The sequence below is a fragment of the Ovis aries genome, chromosome 2, assembly GCF_016772045.2.
Source record: "Ovis aries strain OAR_USU_Benz2616 breed Rambouillet chromosome 2, ARS-UI_Ramb_v3.0, whole genome shotgun sequence".
NCBI classification, from domain to species: domain Eukaryota; kingdom Metazoa; phylum Chordata; class Mammalia; order Artiodactyla; family Bovidae; genus Ovis; species Ovis aries.
Window position 1 is genome coordinate 2,808,215 of NC_056055.1, and position 24,798 is coordinate 2,833,012.

The 24,798-nt window shown below is 47.9% G+C and overlaps 1 non-coding gene across 1 annotated transcript; it reads right to left on the reverse strand.

The window, feature by feature from the left end:
* Positions 1–21,315: 21,315 nt before the first annotated feature.
* TRNAE-UUC (transfer RNA glutamic acid (anticodon UUC)) lies at positions 21,316–21,389 on the reverse strand. The gene has a single exon. It is a non-coding gene; the product is annotated as a tRNA-Glu (tRNA).
* Positions 21,390–24,798: the final 3,409 nt, after the last annotated feature.

Here is a 24,798-nt window from a genome sequence, read left to right on the forward strand (position 1 = left end):
GTGTCTCCTCGCGGGGGCTTTCTGCTGTCCTGCTAAGCTACCTGTGCCGAAGGTTCCTAATGGGAGGGGCAGGCAGTGTTTATCCCAAGACGACCCCCAAGGGAGGCAATGTTGGGCCCCGAAGGCCTTTCCTCCGGCTTGTCCTTTCTCTGCTCCCCGCGTCAGCCTTTCCTCCAGGCTGCAGGTGCCCACTCCGCACGCCCAGCTACTCGCACCAGGTCCAGGCAGACTGTCTCCCCACAGCCTTCTTCTTATATAAGTTCCTCAACTCCGTCTTTCCATTTTGTTTAAATAATTTCTCCAGAATGGATTTTGAGAGAGAGAAAGAGAAAACCTAGTGTCAGTTTACGACCTTAATAGGGACCCCACCTTTATTTGATCTGATTTGAAACCAGAGGAGGACAGAGGAGCCTGGCAGGCTATCGACCATGGGGTCGCAAAGAGTGGGACATGACTTGGTGACAACAAAAACAATAGCAAATACCGCTTAACATTCTTTGAGCGGGTTAGTCCAGATTTGAAAATCACGTTCTGAACACCATCAGAGAACACTACAGGTAATAAGAACTATGGAGAAGTGGAAAGGAGTTTGCTGATGCAGAAGCCAGGAAAACAAAGAACATTTAGACATCTTTTGACAAATTCTTGGGAACTATATCCATTGGAGTTAATATTTTGTGGATGTGAGTGACTGACATCACCCTGTTCTGAGTGATGGGAAAGTGTAAATTCGAAGCATTCTACACAAGCTAAAATCAACCAATCCCACTGGCCTCCAGGCCGTACTCAGGGTACCGGGGTTTTTCTTCCTTTGGAGTCTTTGTTCTGATGGTTCCATTTACCCAAAACACACTTTCCCGATCTGTATTGTTTCTGCTGCTTCCCTGTACTTAGGACTCTTCTCAAATTTCCCTTTTCTAGACAGTTTTATGACCACTCCATCCCCTAAACCCCCATGCACGCGTGCTAAGTCACTTCAGTCATGTCCGACTCTTTTTGTGACCCCATGGACTGTGGCCCACCAAGCTCCTCTGTCTGTGGGATTCTCCAGGCAAGAATACTGGAGTGAGTTGCCATGCTCTTCTCCCCGGGATCTTCCCCACCCAAGGATCAAACCCGAGTCTCTCCCATCTCCTGCACTGGCGGGCGCGTTCTTTGCCCCTGAGCTACCTGGGAAGCCCCTGACTCCCATGTCCAGTCCCCATTGCAGTTGAACTCCTCATATACATTTTTTTTTTTTCTTTTTGACACTTGAAAGTGAAGTGTTAGTTGCTCAGTTGTGTCCGACTCTTTGCAACCCCATGGACCGTGGCCTGCCAGGCTCCTCTGTGGAATCCTCCAGGCAACAATACTGGAGTGGTTTGCCATTCCCTTCGCCAGGGGATCTTCCCTACCCAGGGATCGAACCCAGGTCTCCTGCCTTACAGGCAGGTAGTCTTTACCGTCTGAGCCACTAGGGCATGGGGATAATTCCTTTCCTTGGAAAGTTGACACACAAGTTTCCAGGCTGGAACCATAGGTTTCCAGGCAGTGGTCCTAAACTTTGGCATAGATACAAAGTATATACAGACTTACCAGGTGGTGCAGTGATCAAGAATCTGCCTGCAAAGGCAGGAGATGTGGGTTCAATTCCTGGATTGGGAAGGTCCCCTAGAGTAGCAGACGGCAACCCACTCTGGAGTGAGTTGTTACCAAGTATGCAAAGTTACAAAGTATACAAAGTTACAAAGTATTCTTGCCTGGAAAATTCCATGGACAGAGGAAGCTGGTGGGCTGTATAGTCCTGTGAGGTTGCAATGAGTTAGACATGACTGAGGGACTGAAATCACTGGAGATGGTGACTGCAGCCATGAAATTAAAAGACGCTTACTCCTTGGAAGAAAAATTATGACCAACCTAGATAGCATATTCAAAAGCAGAGACATTACTTTGCCAACTAAGGTCCGTCTAGTCAAGGCTATGGTTTTTCCTGTGGTCATGTATGGATGTGAGAGTTGGACTGTAAAGAAGGCTGAGCACCGAAGAATTGATGCTTTGAACTGTGGTGTTGGAGAAGACTCTTGAGAGTCCCTTGGACTGCAAGGAGATCCAACCAGTCCATTCTGAAGGAGATCAGCCCTGGGATTTCTTTGGAAGGAATGATGCTAAAGCTGAAACTCCAATACTTTGGCCACCTCATGGGAAGAGTTGACTCATTGGAAAAGACCCTGATGCTGGGAGGGATTGGAGGCAGGAGGAGAAGGGGACGACCGAGGATGAGATGGCTGGATGACATCACTGACTCAATGGACGTGAGTCTGAGTGAACTCCGGGAGTTGGTGATGGAGAGGGAGGCCTGGCGTGCTGCGATTCATGGGGTCTCAAAGAGTCAGACACGACTGAGCGACTGAACTGAACTGAACTGAACTGAGGGACTGATGCTGAAGTTGAAACTCCAATACATCAGCCACCTCATGCCAAGAGTTGACTCATTGGAAAAGACCCTGATGCTGGGAGGGATTGGGGGCAGGAGGAGAAGGGGACGACCGAGGATGAGATGGCTGGATGGCATCATGGACTCAATGGACATGAGTTTGAGTGAACTCCGGGGGTTGATGATGAACAGGGAGGCCTGGCGTGCTGCGATTCATGGGGTCGCAAAGAGTCGGACACGACTGAGCAACTGAACTGAACTGAGCACACATTCAGTTACGAAGTATATAAAGATCTTATTAAGAACAGAAGATTCTGACAACCAATTTCAAGATAAACCTGACAACTGATTTTTTTTAAAAAACAACAGAAGACTCCTGGGCTGCATCCCACTAAATTCAGTAAGTCTGGTTAGGTACAAACTTCTCAAGTCCTGAGCTTTTATTTAGGCTTTGGAATGAATGGGTGTTGGAGGGTGAAGCTCTGAGTAGGATACAGGACTCTCGACTGAAGGGCAGAGAGACATTCATTGGAAAGCAGCTCTGCTACTAATTATCTGTGTAATCCTGGGAAACTCACTTAATCTCCCTGATTCTCAGTTGTCTCATCTATAAAATGGGGTTAGCCATAGCTATCTCATACTATTGCAGTAAGATTATAAATTGTGCCTAGTTACCACGCATAGCTCTTGGGACCTAACTCAATAATTGGGGGTTAATACTATTGCAATAACATGGCAGACCGGTGGCTATGAAAACGTATAGTGGATAACAGACGCTTGGCAATAATTAGTAGTCTTTAAATACTGTGAGACCAGAAGAGGAAGCAGCCTATCTGTTCCCTATTGATTACTAGTAATCCCTATTGATGACTGCAGCCTGCCAGGCTCCAGTAATTGGTATGTTGAAAATGTCATAGCAGGTACTCACAAATAGCTCTTTGTTCTATTTTTAAATATGTATTGATTTATTTGGCTATGCTGGGGCTCAACTGGGGCACATGAGATCTTCAACCTTCACTGTGGCGTCTTTCAGTTGCAATGTGTGGGATCCCATTCCCTGACCAGGAATCGAACCCAGGCCGCCTGCATTGGGAGCGTGGAGTCTTAACCACTGGGCCACCTGCAAAGTCTTGACCAAGAGTTTTTAAATGGACGAATGAAGCTCTCACCTCGCATCTCTGCCAATGTCAGTGTTTGTCTTCCCAGTACATATTTCCCTGTCAGCACTGGTTGTGCTGGAAGTTTGGGTGTGTGTGTGTTTTATGTTATTTTGAGTCTTCCAGACACCTTTTGTTTTGTAGTCACCTCAACATGGAATAAGTTGTTAGAGATCAAATTGTTTTTAAAAATGTGTGGGAGTTGTTGCTGAGGATCCATCCTGTTCTGACATGTTAGGATTCTCTATAGCTAAGAATTGATGCTTTAAAATTGTGGTGCTGGAGAAGATTCTTGAGAGTCCCTTGGACTGCAAGAGATCAAACCTGTCAATCCTAAAGGAAATCAACCCTGAGTATTCATTGGAAGGACTGATGCTGAAGCCGAAGCTCCTATACTTTGGCCACCTGATGCTAAGAGCCGACTCATTGGAAAAGACCCCGATGCTGGGAGAGATTGAGGGCAAAAGGAGAAGAGAGTGGCAGAGGATGAGATAGTTAGATAGCATCACGGACTCCGTGAACATGAATTTTAGCAAATTCTAGGAGATAGTAAAGGACAGGGAAGCCTGGAATGCTGCAGTCCATGGCGTTTCAAAGAGTCAGACTGAACAACAACATCTGATTCAATGTTTTAAGTAACACCTTAATTAGACATAACATGTACTGAGTCACTTCAGTGGTGTCTGACTTTGCAACCCTGTGGACCATAGCCCGCCAGGCTCCTCTGTCCATGGGATTCTCCAGGCAAGAATACTGGGGTGGGTCGCCATTTCCTCTTCATGGGGATTTTCCCGACCCAGGGATCGAGCCCACATCCCTTACGTTTCTCACACTGGCATCAGGTTCTTTACCACCAGCGCCACCTGGGAAGCCCAACATAACACACGTTCACTGCAAACATTTGGAAAATACTAAAGAAATAAGAATGTGAAAATCACAGCTTACACCTCTCACCCACAAGAAACACTGTCAACATTTTGGTGAATATTCTTCAAGCCCTTTTTTATATCTATGGGTAATTTTAAGTGAAAAAAAATTGGAATTAGATACTAAAAGAAATTGTCACATATTGCACTGTGGGGAAATAATTCTGGTTTATACATGAGTTAACTTGAATTTTATGCTAACTGAAAGAGCCTATAGGTGGCCTATCAAACATATATTGTATATCTGCTTTAGTTATTAAAGAAAAGGGCACATTGACCAGAAGGAAAGAATGTCACTTTCAGAGTAAAAGACTAAATGCCTCTTCCTGGGACACCAGTGCTGGCCCTTCTTTGATGATAAGACTCCCTTCCCAGGTGCCAAGACCGTACTGAGTCACTGTGTGTGTGTTCATCTGCTTGTTTTGAAACCTCGAGAGAAATATTTCCCTGATGTGTTTGATGTTCTTTGGTCTTGACAAAAAACTCTGCTGACAACCATGTTTCTCTAGCGCAATTCCTCAGAGTAATCTGAGAGATGTCTTCCAGGCTATAGTCCTCGCTTTGGCTCAGGTAAAACTATTCTATTCTAGATCATTTATTTGTTATTTTCATCAACACAGACTGTATACACTCTTTTGCAATGTGTTTCTCTCAGTGTTGCTATATTATCCAAATTTTCATGTTATTAATGTTCTAAAAAAGCATGATTTTTTTTAGCTATAGCTTTTTTAAATTAATTTTTTATTGCAGCATAGTTGACTTACAATTCTGTTAATTACTGCTGTATGGCACAGTGATTAAGTTATACACACATATATTCTTTTTTGTATTCTTTTCCCTTACGGGTTATCCCGAGATATCTGAGTATAGTTCCCTGTGCTATTCAGTAGGACTTTGTTGTTTACCCACGTAAATCTATATCCGCGTCTCTGAATTTCCCTCCTTAAATGTGACTAGCCTCTGAGATGGGTCAGCAAACTGCCCTCCAGGAAACTGCACCCAGTTACACTCTCATCAGTGACATTTGAGAGTGTGACTCTGCCCACTGATTCCCCATTGTTGGCTACCGTGGTTTAAGAAAAACCTTTGCCTATGTTTCAGATGAGAAATAGTATATCATTTATTTTCATTGTGTGGTTTTATTCCGGTAGAGTGTAAAATTGTATAGACACTATTTTCACAACTTTGCAAAAGGATGTGTACATATCAAATGTGAAAGAAACCATGGAGAAATGTCAGCAGCTGTGTTATGGGATTATGACATAATTCCACTGTTACAGGTTTTTTTTTTTTTTTTTAAATTTAAAAAAGCTCTCTAATCACTATTCCTTTCACCAAATCCCTCCTCTCCCTCTTCCTGGGCAGAGCAGAGACTCCATTTCTGGGCCTTGCACCTGGCCTTGGCCGTGATTCAGCTCGGACTAGTAGGGTATGAAAGGCCGTGATGTGCAAGTTTTCTGAGTCATCTCCATCGTACGCTCCTCATTTTAGATGCTGGCTCCTTCCTCTTTCCCAAGAGTAGCAACCCAGCTTCGATTAAGCAGATGATGACCCCCTAGGGGAGGGCGGAGGAACAGGGGACCCTGCAGTACTCATAGCAGAGTCGCCTCATCAGCCCAGTCTGCCCCGCCTGGTTGCTTTTTCATAATTGTATTTACGTCTTTATTTTCGGCTCTGCCGGGCCTTCCTTCCTGTGTGGGCTCTTCTTCAGCTGAGGCGAGCGGGGGCTGCTGACCGTGGCGCGCGCTGCTCGCTGCGGGGCTGCCCTCGGGGAGCCCGGCTCCAGGGCACGCGCTTGCGTCCTCGCCGCACGTGGCCTCGGTAATCGCCGCGCCCGCGCTCCAGGGTGTAGGCTCCAGGGCTGTGGCGCACAGGTCAGGCGCTCCGGGGCACGAGGGGTCTTCCCAGCTCAGTGACTGAGCGCGCGTCCCCTGCCTTCGCCAGTGGATTCTTTGCCGCAGAGCCGGCAGGGGAGCCCTGTCTGTTTTTAAGAGAAGTGAGTTTCACCACGTTTCGGCCACTCTAGCGGAGAAGGCGATGGCGCCCCACTCCAGTGCTCCTGCCTGGAAAATCCCATAGACGGGGGAGCCTGGCGCGCTGCGGTCCATGGGGTTGCACAGAGTCGGACACGACTGAGCAACTTCACTTTTACTTTTCGCTTTCACGCATTGGAGAAGGAAATGGCAACCCACTCCAGTGTTCTCGCCTGGAGAATCCCAGGGACGGGGGAGCCTGGTGGGCTGCTGTCCATGGGGTCGCACAGAGTCGGACACGACTGAAGCGGCTCAGCAGCAGCAGCAGCAGCAGCAGGCCACTCTAGAGTCTCTTTGCTGTAGCAGCTTAGCTGTGACCCTAACAAACACAACTTCACCCCCCACGTACAAAAAAGATTGGGGACAGTTTAGAGGTCAGTTCACAGTTCATGGAGCTGATTGCAAGCTACCCTGCATTTCACAGAATACCATAAAGTATTGGTCTTTTCTGTTCCTTCATATAAACTTTGACTTCTCAAAAATTATATATTTAGTATGTCTTAAGCTTAGGATGTTTAGAAATAATACCTGTAATCTGTTGTTATTTATTATTACTTATAACCTAAGATATCATAGGTAATCGATATACTCTAAGTGTGTTGATAGAACTCAGAAATAACATTTACAGGGAAGGAATGGAGAGGTAAAGAACAGACTTGTGAACACAGTGGGGGAAGGAGAGAGTAGGATGAACGGAGAAAGTCACAAAGACGGATACGCTACCCTGTGTAAGTAGACAGCTGGTGAGAAGCTGCTCTGTAACATGGGCAGCCCAGCCAGGCACTCTGATGGTCTAGCGGGGTGGGGTGGGGGAAGGGGAGGGGGGCTCTGAAGGGACGAGGCATGTGTATAATTATGGCTGATTTCTGTTGTAGTACAGCAGAAGCCAGGACAACATTGAAAAGCAATTTTCCTCCAATTAAAAAATGAATTTTAAAAAGTCACAACTATCCGCATACAGCCAGCATCCTCTCTAGGGGCTAAATTTTTCCCCATGAATATTTTGACGGCTGCATATTCATCACTGGTTTTGCAGCATTGTGTATTCTTTTTCACAAAACTTTATCCTCTGAAGTATAGTTGACTTACAGTGTTGTCTTAATTTCTGTGATTCAGTTATATTGGGCTGTATTGAGGTGTATTGGTTAGACTGGGCTTTTCCATAGCATGTTGTGGAAAAACCCGAATGAACCTTTTGGCCAGTCCAATATATGTGTGCGTATTCTTTTTCATATTCTTTTCCTTTAGGGTTTATCACTGGATGCTGAATCGAGTTCTCTGTGCCATACAGTAGGGCCTTGTTGCTTATCCATTCTATCTATAGTAGTTTGTGTCTGCTGATCCCAAGCTCCCAATCCATCCCTCCCCCGCGGCTCCTCCCCCTTGGAGTCTGCTCTGTAGCTCCATTGTGGATTCTTAGTGGCGATGATTGTGGGATGCGCGATCATGACAGTGGAAAGCATACATTAAGAGTCACGTGGTGGGTTGGGCTGAAGGCACACACAGTTGCTGCAGTTGCACGTATGTGCAGCCGCTGCTCTGGACGGCACAGTGTCAGGCAGCACAAAGCCCACGTTGTCCCAGGTACTGAATGCAAGCCAGGGACTCCAGCACAGCACAGACGTTCAGAGGGTCACACTTGCCATCACAGCATGTCACCCAGTACCTTCACAAATGACTGGTTCCAGGCCCCAAGAAGGCCTGTATCCATGATTCTCATCACAGCTTTATAGCCCGCGCTGACCCACCCTCTGACCGCCTCATATCCAGGGAGGCAGTGTGACTGCTGCTCCCGTGTGGCTTGGGAGGAAAGCCCTCCCTCCTCCCGTGAGCAGTCCTCTCACGGCAGCCGCAGCAGTGGCACGAGCAGTGGTCCCCAGCCCGCTCCTAGCGGAAGAGACCCAGGTCCTGCTTGTCTTGGTGATGTGGAGAAAGCGGACTCTTGCGGCCAGAGGGCTCGGGTATGCTTCCCAGCCCCGTGTCTTGCTATTTTGAGAACCAGTGTGGGCAAGTGATGCCTTTTTTTTACTTATTTTAACTGAAGGTCATCATTAGCAATTCACTTGGGGCTCCATTGCCTTCATAATCATCATTTTTGCTGACTGTATATTATTTCATCAGATAAAAGAATTTGTCAAAATAGCTCCTTATTATGAACTCTTTGAGAAGTTCCATTTTCTGTTACTGTAAAAGTTGCTTCAATCAATATCTTTGTCAATGTAACCTTTTGCTTCAGTTGAATAATTTCCTTAGGAAATGGGGTAAGTTTTGACTACCTCTTAAGGAAGACCAGAAGGATGTTATGATGACATTTTTTTTGCATTACCATTTTGTACTAGCCAAAAATGGGAATGACCAGACCTATTCTTTTTTTTTTTTTTTTAATTCTCTTTATTGTTATGCTATGTAACATGCAGGATCTTAGCTCCCCAACCAGGGACTGAACGAACACCCCCTGCATTGGAAGAGCAGAGTTAACCACTAGGCCACCAGAGAATTTCCAAGACTAGAACTATCCTTAAGTAATAAGTGCTTAAATAAACTATGTTACATCCAATCAGTAGAATACTCTGCATTCAAAAGAATGGGGATTATTCATAATAAACAAAAAGTAGAAACAATCCAAATGTCCATCAAATAATGACTAGATAAAACGTAGTCTATGGGATTGCGAAGAGTTGGACACGACTGGGTGACTGAACAGCAACAATTAAACAGAATGTCTTATACCATCCACACCAGGGGTGAGTGTGAACCCCAGAAAGGAGTGAGGTTCTGATGCGTGCTACAGCACGGGCGAACCTTGAGAGTAGTACGCTAAGAGAAAGAAGTCGGGCACAGAGGGCCTCGGATGATTCCATTTATGTGAAATATCTGGAACAGGCAAATCCACAGAGACAGAAAAAGGCTAAGTAGTCACTGGGGGTGGAGAGAGGGGAGAACGGGAGTGATTGCAAATGGGCATGGGTTTCTTTGGGGGATGATAAAATTGTCTTGGAATTAGATGGTAATGATGGCTGTACAATCTTGTGAATATACTAAAACCCGTTGAATTGTACACTTTAAGAGAGTGCACTCGGGAATTCCCTGGCGGTCCAATGGTCAGGACTCTGGGCTTCCAGCGCAGGTGGCAGAGGTTGGAGCCCTGGTCCGGGAACCCAGGTCGCACATGTCATGGGGCAGGGCCAGAACTGAAGCAACTTGCAGGGCAGGTTGGACGGAAGCTTAACAAGGAGGTGATGTATGTAAGCTTACGGCTGATTCACGTTGTTTTATGGCAGAAACCAACACAACTGTTGTATAGCAATTATCCTCCAATTAAAAATTTAAAAAAAAAGTGAACTTTATGAGACGTGAATTCTATCTGAACTGAAAAAAGAATGAGGACCATCTCTACTGACGTTGGTGTGTTACTCTTTGTGTTTTTTTTTTTTTTGTATTATTCTTTGAAGAAAGTTGCAGAACAATGTCCAATATACGCCATCTGGGGGCGTCCCTGGGGGCCCAGTGGTTAAGACTTTGCTTTCCAACGCGGAGGGTGCGGGTTCAACCCCTGGTCAGGAAGCTAAGATTCTAATGCCTCTTGGCTAAAAAGCCAAAACAGAAAACAGAAGGAATATTGTAACAAATTTAATAAAGACTTTTCAAATGGTCCATGGCAAAAAAAAAAATCTTTAACAACATAAACTGTACCATTTCGGTGAAAGTCTTTGTCTATAACAGTGGAGACAGCGAGAATTCCCCAGGAGCACGTGCATCCCGCCTGATCCTATAATGAGCTCTTGTCTCAGAGCAGCCCCTTTCTCTTGCAAGCAGGGTGCCTGCTGTGTGTCCGGAGCTGAGGTGGTGTGTAAGGACTTCTACATGGTGGATCTTTATTCCCACCGAATAATAGGAAAAATAACCTTTTTTCCAGATAACAAAACTGAGAGGGTAGAGAGACAAGTGGACTGCCAAGGGTGTACAGTGAGGAAATTGGCTCCCAAGCCTGTGTAACTCCAGAGAAGGTGGACCGGAGGTCCGGACACCTGGAGGTGGTCCTCAGCTTCATTTATTCTCTGTAGACTGGGCAGCCAGAGGCACGGAGGCTGCTCCACTTCACATAGCACGGGTTGTTAGAACATGGGTTTATGAATTTACACAAAGTCAATCAGGGCCCTTTATCTGAGGACAGTAGAAAGGGGATTTCAGAGTGTCGTCTTGCCCCAGCCAGTTCACTTATCTCTGAATGGGAATATTGCAGTAGTTCCTAACTGGTCCTCTCATGCTGCCTGAACATCCTATGCTCCTTCACAAAGCTGCCCTGACTGTTGTTTCTAACTAGAAAACCCTTCCTGCCCACCAGTCATTCAACAAACTCCTACTTACAGGTCAAAACCTAGCTTAAAAGTCCCTTCTGTTGTTTTCTGCTTAAAAACACCACTTACAGTTGCCACTCCTAGATTCTTTACAATAACATTCATAATGTTAATATTAGTCATCGCCATTCAGTGGGCCCCCACTGTGCGCTAGGCAATTCTAACTATTGATGTACTTTCTCCTTTTCATCCTCCCAGGAATTACGCGATACAGATGCCATTGTTCGCATTTCTTTCAGATGAAGAAACCACCCAGCAAGGTTAGGAAATCTGCCCGAAGTCACACAGCCAGGCGGTGAGGAAACAGGTCTTTCCACCTTCAGAGCTCACACTTCCCTCCTTTCCCCACATCCCCTCTCTTGGCCAGTCACCGAGAATTGCAGACGCTGCTTGTCGCTGTCCCCGTCATTGCCTGTGAGCTCTAGAAGGAAGGTGGTAGCTTTGATTTCAGGACTGTGACCCCACTGCAAAAACCACGGGGTCTGCTCCCCAGTGCCCTGTCCGAAAAATGCAGTTAGGAGTGAATTGTTCCATCTGGAGAAACCCAGCCTGGAAAGTAAGAGCAGTGCGTCTGTCCAATCACTGCAGATGGGCCCGTTCCACTATCTCCCGTGGAAAGGCAATAAAGTCATGGGTCTTGCCTCCTTGAGGACTTGCAGATGTTTCCTGAGGCCATACGAGCAGTTTTGCTTCTTGCCAGCTCTTGTGGCTGCTGGGAATCTAGCACCACGGTCCTGCTCTTGGGAATGTCAGCAGCCACCTCAAGCCCAATTTCTGGAAATTGCTTTGAAGTAGGAAGGCCGGTGGAGGCCCACAGAGAACGGAGGCTCCACTGCCCAGTTTGCTGGCTTCTTGCTGAAGCCCAGAAGGAGCTTCGAAATCAAGAGGGTAGGATCTGGCGATGGAGGCCTCCAGCTTCATAGTCTGTCTAGCTTTGAGAACCATCTTTATCTCTTACTAAGTCTGTGGCCCAGGGGAAAATTTCTCAACTTTTCTGAAGCCCAATTACTTCATTTTTACCAGGGAGGAATTGCCTCCTTTTCAAAGTTATAGGTAAAAAGAAATAATGGGAGCTTCCCTGGTGGCTCAGGGCTTCCATGATGCCTCAGTTGGTAAAGAATTCGCCTGCAATGTGAGAGACCCTGGTTCAATGCCCGGGTCAGGAAGATCCCCTGGAGAAGGGATAGGCTACCCACTCCAGTATTCTTGGGCTTCCCTTGTGGCTCAGCTTGTAAAGAATCTGCCCATAATGCGGGAGACCTGGGTTCGCTCCCCGGGTTGGGAAGATCCCCTGGAGAAAGGAAAGGCTACCCACTCCAGTATTCTGGCCTGGAGAATTCCATGAACTGTATAGTCCATGGGGTCACAAAGAGTCAGACACGACTGAGCGTCTTTCACTTTTCCTGGTGGCTCTGTGGTAGAGAATCCACCTGCCAATGCAGGAAACACGAGTTTGATCCCTGGGTCCTGGAAGATCCCATATGCCACAGAGCAGCTAAGCCCATACACCACAACAGCTGAGCCTGAGCTCTGAAGCCCGTGCTCCGCAACAGGAGAAGCCACTGAGATGAGAAGCCCCCTCACGGCAACTAGAGAGAAGCCCGACCAGCCACAGAGACCCAGCACAGCCAAAAAGAAACACAACAGAGAAAAATTTTAAACCACAAAAAATAATGCGCGGGAAACCCTCACCATCAGACCTAGCACAGTGTCCTCAAGTAACAACTATGACACTAATGATGAAAATAACGATAGTTGTTATTATTAAATGATCTGCAGTAGATTTTTGTTGTTTGTGGCTAACTCCAACTGATACAGTTAAGGCTCTTACTTGGGGGTGCAGGGCAGTGTTCAGGAGGACAGGTCACTTGAGCCAGAGGGGCAGTTTCCCCTGGTCCAGGACAAGCTTGCCTGAGAAAGTGATCTCCCATCTTTTGCGTGTGAGCACGTGCTGTTCCTTCTTTGCATCCCAACTCCCAGAGTAATCTGAGAAGGGAAAGAGCAGGTCAAGATTCCATCCCCGCTCTTCTGACTCCCAGGTAGCAAACACTCACTTTTCTATCCCAGCCACCTAATGCAGGATCAAGCAATTAGCAGTTATTAAATGATGTTTTACTTTTTCAAGAAAGGGAATCAAAATTTTATATTGAAACATACTTAAAAGTCAGAAAACATTTTCACAGGGATTATTTTATGTATCAATCCATTATCCAAGGACAAGGTTCCGTTCAGGCTCTCAGTCATGTCCAGTTCTTGGCAACCCCATGGACTGTAGCACGCCAGGCTTCCCTGACCATCACCAACTCCCGGAGTTTGCTCAAACTCATGTCCATCGAGTCGATGATGCCTTTCAACCATCTCATCCTCTGTTATCCCCCTTTCCTCCTGTCTTCAATCTTTCCCAACATCAGGGTCTTTTCTAAGGACACAAATACTCATAAAAAAGAAGACAGGCTTTATTTCAGTTTTTAAAAAATCTTTCTTCAGCTCTTCCAGTTTTCAGCTACAGGCCTCCAGTCACCTCCATATCCGAGGATGGGGAACTTGCAAACTCAGAGAGCCAAGTGTACATTGAGATTGGAAGTGGCTGTTTTTTATTCATCCTGAAGAAAACCCTTGCTGTGAGGCCCAGTTCACATGGGCCGGGTTCGATCCCTGGTCAGGGAACTAGATACCCCACGCCACAGCTACGACTTTGCATGTCACAATTAAGAGAGAAGAATATTGCAGTGAAGACCTGGTGCAGCCAAATAAATTTTTAAAATAAAACAAATATTAAAAAAGAAACTAGCACATTTTCAGTTCAGTTCAGTTCAGTTGCTCAGTCGTGTCTGACTCTTTGCGACCCCATGAACCGCAGCATGCCAGGCCTCCCTGTCCATCCCCAACTCCCGGAGCTCACTCAAACTCATGTGCATCAAGTCAGTGATGCCATCCAGCCATCTCATCCTTGGTCGTCCCCTTCTCCTCCTGCCCCCAACCCCTCCCAGCATCAGGGTCTTTTCCAGTGAGTCAACTCTTCGCATGAGGTGACCAAAGTATTGGAGTTTCAGCTTCAGCATCAGTCCTTCCAATGAACACCACTGGGCAGTGTCCAACCCAGGAAGTGGCCTTTCTACAGCACAGTAAGGAGGTTTTTTAAAAAAAGAAAAAATCTGATAGATGTATACAGTTTGAATTTCAAACGTTTTCACTGGATGTTCCTTCACGTATACTTTCCTATGTCTGGACAAGATTCATGTTTGCCATTTTCAAGTTTCTCATAGTTTTCCTTCCCATGGATGGGCCAGAGTTTGTCCATCCCACTGTCATTTGGTGCCTGTGTAGCTCTACCTGCTATTATATATACAGTCAACCTTTATTAAAGCAAGATTTTTAAACAATCTTTAGAAGTACTTCTTTGGGATAAATTCCTGGAAGCAGATTGAGAGCGCAAAGGCAGGAATTGAGTTTCTTGGCCTTTCCTGAAGGTTAGATCATTCTGATAAAAACCAATGCATGGAGACTGCCCATGTGTCCTTCCTGGTCTGAAATGGAAAAGAAATACAGAGCAGTGCCAATACGGTGACAGGACAATTTGCTGAGCCAGGCAGAATTTTTTGGAAGGGGCTGGACTTTTCTTTTCCATGAGAACATCCTCCACTGATATCCCAGTCCTCGGTTTTTTGTTGTTGTTCAGTCACTAAGTTGTATCTGACTCTTTGTGACCCCATGGGCTGCAGCACACCAGGCTTCCTTGTCCTTCACTGTCTCCCGGAGTTTGTCCAAATTCGTGTCCATAGGGTAGGGGATGGTCCTCAGACCATCAGGCTATTCAGGACCACTCCCCTTCACAGCTACCTCTGCTAGAGTCGTACCTCAGCAGTGAGCACAGAACCGGGCGCTCTCTGGAATCTCCCGTAAATTTCCAAGAGTCAAAGGCCTGTGTTGAGCGGGAATCAGTATCTTCCCAGAACAAGGCATCATGGTGGAGGGAGCAAGACACGCTCCCTGGAATGAGGAGCCCACGCTCCAGGCAGGGCCCTGCCTTCGGCCTGCTGACTCAACAGGCGCTCCACCCCCTGGAGAACCGAGGACTGCAGTCACACACTGCACGTGCGATCCTTTAGCTTGGGACTTTGACTCTTGATAAAACACGGGAGAGGGCACAGTGCTATTACACCCCATGGTGAATGATTTCATCATCTGGATCTGAGAGCAGACCTGGGGGGAAAGGACGCGAAGAGGCCTGGGGAAGACGCTGGAGCGAGGGAAGGCGCCCCAGGAAGAGGCTGAAACTCAAGAGTCCAGCCTTTCACAAAAGCTCTTAAAACTAAGCTTCCTGCTCTGCTGCCTCTGACCCGTGGGGCTCCCGCAAGAATGCAGTGCCCCCAGGACAGTTGCAGACCAGGCCCCCTCTGGGTTGCTGGGCTTAGACGGAAATCAGGAAGTTTCCTGTTGGATTTGAAAACACGGCCGCCGGTCCTGGTGGGGTTGCCTGGGGACCCCAGCCAGCCGCACCGCGTGGTTCTTCTCACAACAGTGCTGTGATTCCTACTGTGTCGGGGCTCTGGTACTCTGGCAGTGGACTCAGCACCCTGATTTAATCTTTTTTAGAGCAATTTTCATTTAATTTTTGGCTGTGTTGCGTCTTCATTGCTGCTTGCGGGCTTGTCTAGTTGCAGAGAGGGGGAGCTACTCTCCAGCTGTGGTGCCCGGCCTTCTCATTGCCGTGGCTTTCCTTGTCACGGGGTGCCGGGTGCACGGTCTCAATTGCCCCTCAGCATGTCGGATATTCCCGACCCAGGGATCGAACCCGCGTCCCCTGCCTTGGCAGGCAGATTCTTAACCACTGGACCACTAGGGAAGTCCTCCATGATCTAATCTTTACTCCGGTGCAGTATGCTGTGGCTCAGATCACAGTCACCTCTCCGATTTTATCTCTGCCCCCTCTCCCCTTCCTTCGTGGCGTCCTGCCCATCTGGCTTTTCTCTTCCTCAGCCGCACTAAGCTTGTTCCTGCGCCAGCCGCCTTGCGTGCACCGTTCCCTCTCCTCAGATCTTTCCCCTGTCCCCTCTGTGTCCATTCAGCCTTCAGATCAATGGGCACCTTTTCCAAGTGGTCATGCTGCCCCCGGTCCTTTCCTATCCCACCGTCAGCCTCTGTTTTCTTCTTAACACTGTTATTTTGGAGAAGGGAATGGCAACCCACACCAGTATTCTTGCCTGGGAAATCCCATGGACAGAGGAGCCTGGCAGGCTATGAGGTCACAGAGTCAGACATGACTGAGCGACTATCACTTTTTCAAACTACTTTGTTTATTTAGCCACGAACTGTCTAACTCCCTAACCAGAACATCAGCTTCACGAGGACAGGGTCAAAGGCCGTTCTGTTCTCTGCTCAGACCTGACAGCGACCGGGGGATCCACCCAAGAGTCCCAGACGGAGCCGCCCTCGCTCTTCCTTATCCGGCCTTCTCCTTCTTCTCCTAAGTGGGGTGAGCCAGCGGAGAGGGCCCTGCGTGGGCAGCATGCAGAGCAGGCTTCCTGTCTAACTCAGCAGTTTCATTTACCAGGTGAATCGGGCTTCCTCCTCTCCCCAAGTCTGCAGAAGGAACAGACTAGACCCACTGAGCAGAAACTCAGAGAGACAGACTTGAGATGGATGTCAAGAATACTTTTGAACCCTTTTGAATATTCATTGGAAGGACTGATGCTGAAGCTGAAGCTCCCCTACTTTGGCCACCTGATGCAAAGAGCCGACTCATTGGAAAAGACCCTGATGCTGGGAAAGATTGAAGGCAAATGAAGAAGAGGGTGGCAGAGGGTGAGATGGTTAGATAGCATCATCAACTCAATGGACATGAATCTGAGCAAACTCTGGGAGACAGTGAAGGACAGGGAAGCCTGGTGTGCTGCAGTCCGTGGGGTCGCAAGAGTCAGACACGACTGAGTGCCTGGACCACAGCACAACAGCACTCTTGAGCGGGGCTGTCAGTGACTGAAAGACGACGCTGCTGCTTACCCGGGCCAGCTTTACACGTGGCCCATCCTTTCTCGGCCCATTCACCTCCCTCTGCCTCCGTGGGGCCTGACTGCCAACCTGCAAACTCACTGGGCTCACAGGTTCTCGGAACTGGTCCCAGGATGGATGCTGGGGACTTTGCATGGCTGAGGGAACTAGCTCAGACCATCTTTGAGCCATTTCCTCTCCCATTTCAGGGCCTTGGTGGATAGGAATTTATTTCTAATCCTCAGCCGGTGGCCTGCAGGGCCTTCAGGGAGTGACAGACTGGATTAAGATGCTAATTGTGTGCCAGGGTTAAAGCTCGGTGACCCACAGTGCCAGCACACCGGTGACTAACCACGTCCCTCCCACCTGCTGTTTGCTTTGCACTGAAACTTGATCGCCTGAATCAGGAATGCAGAGCCTGGGGAAAACACGCGTTCCAGGCCTGGTCCTCTTGCCAGCTTACTGTGTGAGCTTGACTAGGTTCTTTCCTTCTCTGAGTCTTGGTGTGTGTTTCTGGAAAAATGAGACTATTTGGATTCAACTTAGATGCTTTTAAGGGCCTCTCTTGGCACCCTAACATTCCAGGAGTGAACCTCAGACTTGTGGTCAGGGCTTGTGCCAGCCTTCAGTTCTTCAGCAGGACATCTTTCTTGGTGGACAGCCTGGCGGGGAATCAAGACCGCTGACCTCCATCATCGGAAGCTCAAGTCTTATTGGCGTGTCTGGGTTTAGTCACAGCTCTGGCTGGGCAGAGGACATCGGTATGGGAGCTGTCACTGGGCAGAGCCCAGGATGTCCATCAGGAGAGAGGTGAGCTGAATCTGGCCCAGAATCACCCTGGAGGTTGTCCCACCATCACCCCTGACTGGGCTGCTCATCCAGAGAGCAGGCAAGGGACTTTTTCTTCTAACTGAAGTATAATTGATTTGGGCTTCCCTAGTAGGTCAGCAGTAAAGAATCTGCCTGCGATGCAGGAGACCCCAGTTTGATTCCTGGATCCAGCAGATCCCCTGGAGAAGGGATAGGCTGCCTATTCCAGTATTCTTGGGCTTCCCTGGTGGCTCAGACGGTAAAGAATCTGCCTGCAATGCGGGAGACCTGGGTTTGATCCCTAGGCAGGGAAGATCCCCTGGAGGAGGGCATGGCAACCCACTCCAGTATGCTTGCCTGGAGAATGCCGTGGACAGAGGAGCCTGGTGGGCTACAGTCCAGGGGGTCACAAAGAGTCAGACACGACTGAACGATTAAGCTCGGCAGCATAATTGGTTTACAGTGTTGTGCTAATTTCTGCTCTGTGGCCAAGTGACTCAGTTATACGCACACGCGTATATATGCTCTTTCTTTTGAAATGTTCTTTTCTATTATGGTTTGTCCCAGGAGGTTGGATATAGTTCCCTGTGCTTTACAGCAGGACGTTGTCATTTGTCCATTCTAGCCATGGTCCGCATCTACTAACCCCAAACTCCCGATCCATCCCTCTCCGTGCTCCCTCCCCCCGGCACCCACAAGTGTGTTCTCTAGGTCTGTGAGTTTGTTTCTGTGTTTTAGGCAAGTTCACTTTTTTGAGGGTCCCCGTTTAAGTGATAACATGTGATATTTGCCTTTTTCTGACGCACTTCCCTTAGTATGATAATCTCTCCTTGCATCTGTGTTGCTGCAAATGGCATTACTCTGTTGTTTTTTGTGGCTGAGTAGTATTCCATTGTGTATATGAACCACGCCTTCTTTTTCCATCCATCTGTCCGTGGACATTTACGCGGCCTTCCTGTCTTGGCGATTGTGAACACTACCGCTATGATCATGGGGGTGCAGTACGCATACCTCGACAATCAGAGCATAGATTCTCAGAGGAACAGACCTTTCATGATACAGAAATCCTTCAGATCACCGCTAAAAGAATCGATACACTGGCTGTAAGAGAATATACCTCTCCTATTTACAAAACAAACAAATACTAAAATTTAACAAATGAAGAAGACACAGTCGGTGCTCTCAGAGAGTTTGGACAAATTCTTTCACATCCTCTAAGTCCCAGTCCTGAAAAAGGGGTTAATATTCCCCGTCCACCTTTTTTTGGTAAGCAGCTAAAGGTGACCTCTGAAAAATGGTGCACTATTCACTTGACCCAGAAAACCCCACAAAATCATGCAAATCAGGAGGTTCAGAACTTCATGTTCACTTTAAGGACACGCATGGAATTGACCAGGCCATCAAGGGTATGCATACCCGGAAAGCCACCAAGTACCGAAGGCAGTCGCTATAAAGAAGCAAAGGTGTGCAGAGGCCAAACAGTAGGGGCTGGACGCCGGGTTGGTGGCCCCAAGAGATACTGGATTTCCACTGCACGTGCTCCAAGATGCAGGGAGTGATGCTGAACTTAGGGGCTTAGACGTAGGTTCTCTGATCATTGAGCACCTCCAGGTGAACGAAGCCCCCGAGATGCAGGCACAAGACTTAACAGAGCTCACGGTCGGATCAACCTGGACCTGAACTCTGCTTGGCACATTGAGAAGCTCTTGACTGGAAAAGAACAGATTGTTCCTAAACCAGAAGAGGAGGTTGCACAAAAGGAAAAGATACCCCAGAAGAAACTGAAGAAGCACAAACTTGTGGCCCAGGAAGAAATGTCTCAAAAAATAAATGCAAATAAAAGTAAAAGAAAAAAAATCCCTGTCCAACATTGTTAGACTTAGCAACAATCTCAATTTCAGATAAACAATGAATAATACTTTAGCATAGATATGTCCTATGCAATATGTGGGATACACTTATTATAAAAAAGAAACTATTTACTTTTTATTTTTTTTTAAAAGAAACTATTTATTATTCATTGTTTATCAGAAATTCAAAATTGACTAGCATCTTGTATTTTATCTTACAATCTTACCCCTGTCCAAGCTAGTTCAGAAATTTTATGAGGTGCAAAAAATAGTATGTGAATTAACAATGTATAAAAGTACAGTTTACAAAATTCTATGTCAGCAGGATGACTTGGGGTTGTACTGCTTTGATGGAAAAGCTTCTCTTCCAGGCCAGTGAATCTGTTTTCAGAAGACGGTGGGAGAAAGATTCTGTCTGCATCCAGATGAACTCTTTATTCCAGGGTATGTCCATGCTAAGTCACTTCAGTTGTGTCCAACTCTTTGCGACCCTCTGGACTGTAGCCCGCTAGGCTCCCCTGTCCGTGGGATTCTCCAGGCAAGAATACAGGAGTGGATGGCCGTGGCCTCCTCCGTGGGATCTTCCCAAGCTAGGCACTGAACCTGCATCTCTTGTCTCCTGCCTTGGCAGGAGGGTTCTTCACCACTAGTGCCGCCTGGGAAGCCCCTATTCCAGGGCAGTGACCCAAACCAGTAGCACAGATGGAGCCTGGAGCAGCACGTGCAGAAAGGTCCCAAGAATCTGCTTCACAGAAAACTCAAAGCAAGACCGACTAGGGTAAGAGGCTGTTGCTGCTTCTCAGCACCCCCGGCAGATGAAAAGGGGTAGGAATGGCTGGATTGGAGGGGGGGAGGGTAGAAACCATTGTCCTGGCTGGGACGGGAGTGACGAGAAGGGTTTAACTCAGAGATCTGTGGACTCGGGAGACAGAAGCTGTGGGCTTCTCATCTAGCATGAGTCCTGCTTTCTGGAAGTGCCACTGCCATCCGAGGTGGCATTTTTGCTTCAGTCAAGGGCTCCAAGCAGACATTCTTTGGTGTCCAGAAGTAGGGCACCAGTGGCGACAGCAATTGTTCAAAACGTGAAGGCTGGGAAGCCCTGGGAGCCCCTCACTGCTCCCTCCTTCCATCTTCCAGTCGGGGACACTGAAGACGGGCTGAGAAGTGACTCGGAACCACGGAGTAAGTCAGGGGCAGACCTGGGAGTGGAGTCCGAACCTGCTGCTTCCCAACTCAGGGTCAGATGTAGCATCTGTCCCACGGAGTTCCCCACTGTTGGGGCAACCCCCCGCCCACAAGTAGCCGCTGTCCCCCAAGACCAATAATCCAGAGACACCGCTGACAAACCTTGGTCTCTCAAACCGTTTCACCGTGGCGGTGATCTTCCGCTGCAGGACGGCACGCAGCAGTCTGCAAAATACTTTCACGCCATTTATCCCCCCTTCCGTTGACCTCTGCCTTCCTATGTCCTCTACTCTCTGCCCTTGTCAACTCTTTAATGTGCCCGACTCTCCCAGGGAGAGGCGGTCCGTGCGATGGTTGGGACATGGCTCTGGAGCCAAACCGCATGACACTGGAGCTTGGTGTGAGACGGTGTGGCCTTGGGCAAGTGATGGAAGCGGCGTTCACTGCCCCTCAGTCTCCTCATTCATGAAGTGGAGATGACTACAACAGCACCTACCCCACAGACTTCTCACGTGAGGATAAATAAGTTAACTGGTACTTTTTATTATTATTTTATCATTTTGGTCATGCCCATCAGCTTGTGGGGTCTTAGTTCCCTAACCAGGGATTGAACCTGGGACCTCAGCCGTGAAAAGCTTGGAGTCCTAACCACTGGGCCACCAGGGAATTCCCTTAACTCGCACTTACAACAGTTCCTAGCACACTGTTAAGGGAAGACCCGGTGGCTCAGCGGTAAAAAATCTACCAATGCAGGAAGCCTGGGTTCAGTTCCTGGGTTGGGAAGATACTCTGGAGGAGGGCATGGCAACCCACTGCAGTATTCTTGCCTGAAAAATTCCTTGGACAGAAGAACCTGGCAGGCTACAATCCATGGGGCTGCAGAGAGTTGGACGCGACTGAGAGACTGAACGGCAACAAAGCTTGCTATTACGGTTTCACAAACATCACTTACTGTTACTGTTATTGCTGCTGCTGTGTTCACTTCAGTGCTCTCTTCCGTGACCCCGGAGTCCTCCGCCTCAGTCCTAGTCCTTCTCCAGGACTCAGCTCAAATTCCCCTCCTCTAGGAAGACCTCTTCGATCCTTTTCCCTTAGCAGAGTTAGATGTTCCCTAACATCTTCCAAACTCATTTAAATGCCCACATTTGCCTGTTTTCTGGTCTACCTGCCTGCCTAGCATTCTCTTCACCCCTATCTTTATCAACAACAAGGCGAATCTGTGCGCTTCATGGATGTTTGTTCAATGGCTGATTCCATTGATCTCCCATCTAAGAATCATTTTTTTGTTTTTAACCTCATGTGCTCACTTCTGCGGAGAAGACAATGGCACCCCACTCCAGTACTCTTGCCTGGAAAATCCCATGGACCGAGGAGCCTGGTAGGCTGCAGTCCATGGAGTCACTGAGAGTTGGACACGACTCAGCGACTTCACTTTCCCTTTTCACTTTCATGCATTGGAAAAGGAAATGGCAACCCACTCCAGTGTTCTTGCCTGGAGAATCCCAGGGACAGGGGAGCCTGGTGGGCTGCCGTCTGTGGGGTCGCACAGAGTCGGACACGACTGAAGCGACTTAGCAGCAGCAGCAGCTCACTTCTGGCTTTATTCTTTTTTAAAAAATTTATTTTTAATTGGAGGGTAATTGCTTTAAAATGTTGTGCTGGTTTCTGCCATACAGCAACATGAGTCAGCCGCATGCGTACATATATCCCTTCCCTCTTGAACCTCCCTCCCACCTCCTGGAAACAGTCTTGTTTTCTTTCTTTCCTCCACCCCACACCCAATCTAATAGCAAGTCTTGACATCCCATACCTAAATCAGTCATGAATCACCTTTAGGCCAGTGCAGGCTGCCGCCTTCTCGCCTCTGAACCACTCATTCTTCTCACTGAGCTCTTGCCCTTGCTGCTTCTGATTTCACCTCCATCCCCTCCTTAGAAGGCTCCAGGGACTTCACATTTCTCTTAGAAGAAAATCCCACTACTTACATGGCTACGTCTGTGCATGCTGAGTCTCTTTTTCAGTCGTGTCTGACTCTTTGCGACCCTATGGGCTGTAGCCTGCCAGGCTCCTCTGTCCCTGACATTCTCCAGACAAGAATACTGGAGTGGGTTGCCATGCCCTCCTCCAGGGGATCTTCCCAAGCCAGGGATCGAGCCCGCACCTCCCTCGGCTCCTGCACTGCAGGTGTATTCTTTACTGCTGAGCCATGGGGAAGCCCCACATGGTTACAGAGCTCTGCATTTCCATCCCCCACCTTATTCTGGACCACTTAGTATGCTCTCCCTCACTTAATACACTCTACCTGTTCTGCCTCCTGTCAGACCCTTTCCCACCTCATGACGCTGCACTGGCTGCTCCTTGCAGTTTTTGCAGAACTAGCTGCTTCTTTTCATTTCAGACTGCATGCTACATCCTCAGAGAGCCTCTCCTTGGCCGCCCTAAGGAAATGTTTCCCAGTTTCTCTTTGTCACAGAACCCTTTCTTCTCCTTTGTACTATTTGTCGTAGGCTGTAAATATCTTGCTTACTTACATGTTCATTGCTACTGCTACTGCTGCTAAGTCACTTCGTGTCCAACTCTGTGCAACCCCATAGATGGCAGCCCACCAGGCTCCCCCGTCCCTGGGATTCTCCAGGCAAGAACACTGGAGTGGGTTGCCATTTCCTTCTCCAACGCATGGAAGTGAAAAGTGAAAGTGAAGTTGTTAACAGGTGTTAATTGGCTATCTCACTTGATGCATTGTAAGCACCACAAGGGCAAAGTACTTGCCCTTTTAAAAAATCTTATTCACTAGGATATCTCTTAGTCAGAATTTAATACATTTCTGCTGAAGGAATGAATGATTAAATCCTCCTAGAAGCAGGATGTATAAACCAGGCATTATACTCTCACTTTACAGATGTCAAAACTGAAGCTTAGCGGGTGGATTCTTGCCCTAATGACATAGGCTGGAAGTAGTGTAGCCAGGCCTCCAGATCATGTACTTTTCCTGCTAGACCCTTTCACCCTGAAGGGAGATAGACTCTGGGTGGGGTCCTCAGCTTGACTGATTCATAATCTAATTTCCCAACATGAGACCAGAGAGCCAAGATTCCAAAGTTCCTGTCTCTAAAGAGGTGTCTGTATGTGGCTGAGGATTGCAGTCAGTTCCAAATTCCGGGCTGCATTGATGCATACACCCAGTAAACACTCAATGATCACAAGAAAAGTGCAGTGACTGAGGAAGAAAATCAGACCCACAGGCCTGAGCGCTGGATCTCAGGCCTAATCTCCCAGGATGCTCTTAGAGCTGTTCTAATTTAGGCCTGATGGAATGGGAAAGATGTTGTTTCTAGCTCCTTTAGTTTAGTGTGGCCTAATTTGGAAGATTTTGCCATTTTGAGGTCTCAACTACTGCCTGAGAGCAGACCTTGGTTATTGTCATCATTTAAAAGACTACTTTGGCCATCAGTAGAGAGCTAGCAGCATTTCTTTGATTCCAGGAGGAAAGTTCCTGGTGAGGGAGCCGGGTGACATAAAAGGCCCTGGACCCAGACACCAGAAGGGCGGTGCTGTGCGTGGGAAGGCCCTGGGCCCCCACCAGCAGACTGTTGGCCCCTCACCGGCTCCCAGCTTCCTCCTCTGTAAGGAATGATGCAGGTCTGATGGTCGCCTGAGAGCCAGGGGGTTTGGATCTGACTCTGGCTCTGTCACCAACGTGGAGCGTGGGATCCGGTTAAGGCCCTTTCCTTCTCTGGGTTATCGGTGGATCATTGTTATGAGTTCAGGTTTGGCAGGGCGGATTCTTAAGTCCTCTTCCAGCTCTGATATTTAACTCATTCTGTGGCTTTTTCAGGGAAACATTTGCTCCCCCAAGAATTGGGTTTCCTTATTTTCCAGCCCTTAGAAATCAGCATGAAATCCACATGGCCACCTCAAAATAGTTCAACAAAGAGCATCTTAGTTCCAAAGGCCTGGGGTTCTTAAAAGTACCTGAGGAATCAAGTGCCCCCTCCTGCCACTCTCCCAGCCCTAAACACCAATCCAGTGACAGGTACCCACTCCAATGAAGGGAGCTCTTCAAGAAGGCCGAGGT